The sequence below is a fragment of the Hemitrygon akajei genome, unplaced genomic scaffold (genome assembly GCF_048418815.1).
Source record: "Hemitrygon akajei unplaced genomic scaffold, sHemAka1.3 Scf000181, whole genome shotgun sequence".
NCBI lineage: Eukaryota > Metazoa > Chordata > Chondrichthyes > Myliobatiformes > Dasyatidae > Hemitrygon > Hemitrygon akajei.
Window position 1 is genome coordinate 455265 of NW_027332067.1, and position 3392 is coordinate 458656.

At 46.7% G+C, this 3392-nt stretch overlaps 1 non-coding gene across 1 annotated transcript; it reads left to right on the forward strand.

Moving 5' to 3' along the window:
• Window positions 1-827: 827 nt before the first annotated feature.
• trnak-uuu (transfer RNA lysine (anticodon UUU)) lies at window positions 828-900 on the forward strand. The gene has a single exon. It is a non-coding gene; the product is annotated as a tRNA-Lys (tRNA).
• Window positions 901-3392: the final 2492 nt, after the last annotated feature.

Sequence of the window (3392 nt, forward strand, 5' to 3'; positions counted from 1 at the left end):
GTCCCGTGTTCCGATCCACGACCTGAATACATCTGCCGTATCCATCACTCCGATATCCCAGTCCCGTGTTCCAATCCACGACCTGAATCCATCTGTCATATCCATCACTCCGATATCCCAGTCCCGTGTTCCAATCCACGACCTGAATACATCTGCCATATCCATCACTCCGATATCCCAGTCCCGTGTTCCGATCCACGACCTGAATACATCTGCCATATCTGTCACTCTGATATCCCAGTCCGGTGCTCTGATCCATGGCCAGAATCCATCTGCCGTATCCGTCAGTCTAATTGTATTGAAATAAATGCAGCTTCGTCCATCAGACCCTTTCCCTCCTTCTTCCATCCCTGCTTGTCCGATCTCCCGAACTCACTCACTTTGACTTCTTCAATTTGCCGTAAATATCTTTTCCGTGCAGGTCAGGCCTGGATCCCAGCCCCTGACAGTCCAATTTGAGGCTTGGAATGTTTCAGCGAAGGATAATTATCTTAATCTTTGCGATGAAATACATGGAGTCTAAAAACGTTGGAAATCGATTGCAGAAAAAAACGTAATGCAGAAACCATCGAGACAGATGTGTGTGTGTGTGTGTGTGTGTGTGTGTGTGTGTGTGTGTGTGTGTGTGAGTGTGTGTGTGTGTGTGTGTGTGTGTGTGTGTGTGAGTGAGTGTGTGTGTGTGTGTGAGTGTGTGTGTGTGTGTGTGTGTGTGTGTGAGTGAGTGTGTGTGTGTGTGTGTGTGTGTGTGTGTGTGTGTGTGTGTGTGTGTGTGTGTGTGTGTGTGTGTGTGTGTGTGTTTCCAGTGTAATTGGTTCCAGTATAACAGAGCCTGGGTAGCTCAGTCGGTAGAGCATCAGACTTTTAATCTGAGGGTCCAGGGTTCAAGTCCCTGTTCAGGCGCTCACTTTATATCGCAGGTTGTCTCCTCATCACCGCATTCAGTTCCATCCACTGACAGACAGCTTTTCCACTCCAAACGCATTGAAATGTCCGGGGGAACTCTTCACTCACAGGGGGCTGAGAGAGTGAAACCAGCTTCCAGCGGAAGTGATGGATGCGGGTTCGGTTTTAGCACTTTGGGGAATTTTGGGTAAGTACATGGCTGGAGAGGGTGTGCTGGGGGCAATTGAAGGTGCAAGTCCTTGGGACTAGTCAGAATAATAGATCGGTGCGGACTAAATGGTCTAAGCCTGTTTCTGTGCCGGTCCCCGTGACTCTGATTTCCAGTGGGTGATTTAGTATACAGTGTAATTATGCAGAAAGTACTCACATTGGTATTAACCCTATATTTCAGATTCAGTTCATCCATTGCCAGTCCAGAGGACACGGCGCATGTATCTGGCTGACCTTTGACATACCACGTCAGCACACAACACTCCATATTGGGCCTTTACCAGCGTCTTATACAATTTCACTTTAACATCCCAACTCCCGCGCTCTCTAGTCTGATTTGTGCAGCCAATGTGCATGTTTCCACTGTGAGAGTCACTGGGATCTGCAGTGAGCCGACAGGCCGCGTCGTCCCGAACTCCACTCTAATGAGTATCCAGATTATTGATTATACATTACTGAAATAAAATTGAATTTGACACAAGACACACGGCCCTATCAACCTCTGCTTTAAATATGACGTGTAACTTCGCTTCCGTAGCCGACTGAGGCAACGGTTCTACCGATTCGACACCCTCTGGTTTTCTGTCTCGCCCCATCCATCTGCCCACGAACCATTGTTCCCCAAACCGCTCTCACCCATGTTCCTACACAAAACGTCCTTTCAATGTGACAACTGGATCAACACTCGCACCACACCCTGAGTGACGAATTTGGGCTCGTGTTTTTATTAAACATTTCACCGTTCACCCGCAACCCATGACACCTAGTTCTAGTCTAAACCAGCAAGAGGGGGAGGGCGAAAGCCTGCATGAGCCCACCCTATCTCAACCTCCAAATATCTTATATAGCTGCAACATAACATTCCCCAAATCCACACTCTGTGCGCTGACTGATGCAAAGTCTTGGTGGGATGTTGGGTGTCCGTGAACAGCAATGTTTGGCAAGGATCGATGACAGAGTCCCTGTTGTTCGTGATGTATTATAAATAACTTGGATGAAAATGGAGATGGACAAGATAACCTTCACCGCTAGGGACATTCAATGCAAGAATCGAGAAGTAACGTTGCAGCTCTCTGAAATTTTGTCCGGGCCGCACTGGGAGTGTTGTGTACAGCTCCGAGCGCTCCATTACAGGGAGAGCGTGGTGCCGTTGGTGAGGTTTCAAAAGTGGCTTACCGGGCTGACGCATGGGTGGGACGGTATTCTCTGCAAGGACAGTTTGACAGACACATTTAGGACAGATGCCTACACCTTTACTCGAGGGCCGCTTGCAATTCCTTTCCCTCATATCCCTTTGCTTGCCTTAGTGTGTAATCCTTGCCGTTCTTGTTCTTTAACGCGCTTATCCACTGAGCCTCCACAGACACAGTTTGTGACGTGGATTCCCAAAATTCGCCACTTGCAGTGAAAACAAATCTCTATTCATAGCGACCGCTCATCTTGAGCCTGTAATCGTTGATTCTGTACGCCCCCCGCAGGCGCAACACCCATCTTGCTGCTGGCATAAGAAGACTGGCCGAAATGTTTAGAGTTTTAGAGATAATACAGAGAAGTGCAGAAGCTTTAATTGGCCAGTTGAGTAACTGTACCTCAAAAGCCGCTTCCTGTCTGGCAGAAGATTGATTCATCGGAAGAACACAGAAATCTGTTGAACAGCATTAAATTAAAAGTTAGCATTAGAGATGTTTTTCACTTTATTCCTCCATTTGTAATCAGAGGACCAATGATGGGCACTCGCTAGTGGCTTATTTTGTCAACTCTTTAATTTCTTCTCCCGAAGTGCACGACCTGATATTTCCCGACATTGTATTCCACCTGACAAATCTTTACCCGTTCTCTTAATAAGTCTAATTCCTTTTGTGTCCTTTCTACTTCTTCAAGTTTGAATGCGCTTCTTGTTTCTTTAATAAATGAAAACTAGAGTTCTGGAACCCTGAATAAAACTAGCTGTTTTGGGAGGCAGTGAACATTTACTGTGCTCAGCCAACCACTTTGTTATCCAAAGCGGTCAAAATATCTGAATTACCAAATGTCACATGCTTTTTGGCGGCTACTCTATATTCTTCTAATTGATGGAAGACTTTCTGGGCTCAATTTTTGTCTAAGTTACCCGTGGTGTCTTCTTTGGGTGGGAATAGACCAGAGATTTAAACAGCTGATACGCTGCCGAAATAAAATCACACGCTGTCTCCATTAGGGCTCCCCTGTTGTGTTTCAGAAGGCCTTTGACAAGGTGCCACACATGAGGCTGCTTAACGAGCTACCAGCCCGTTACAGGA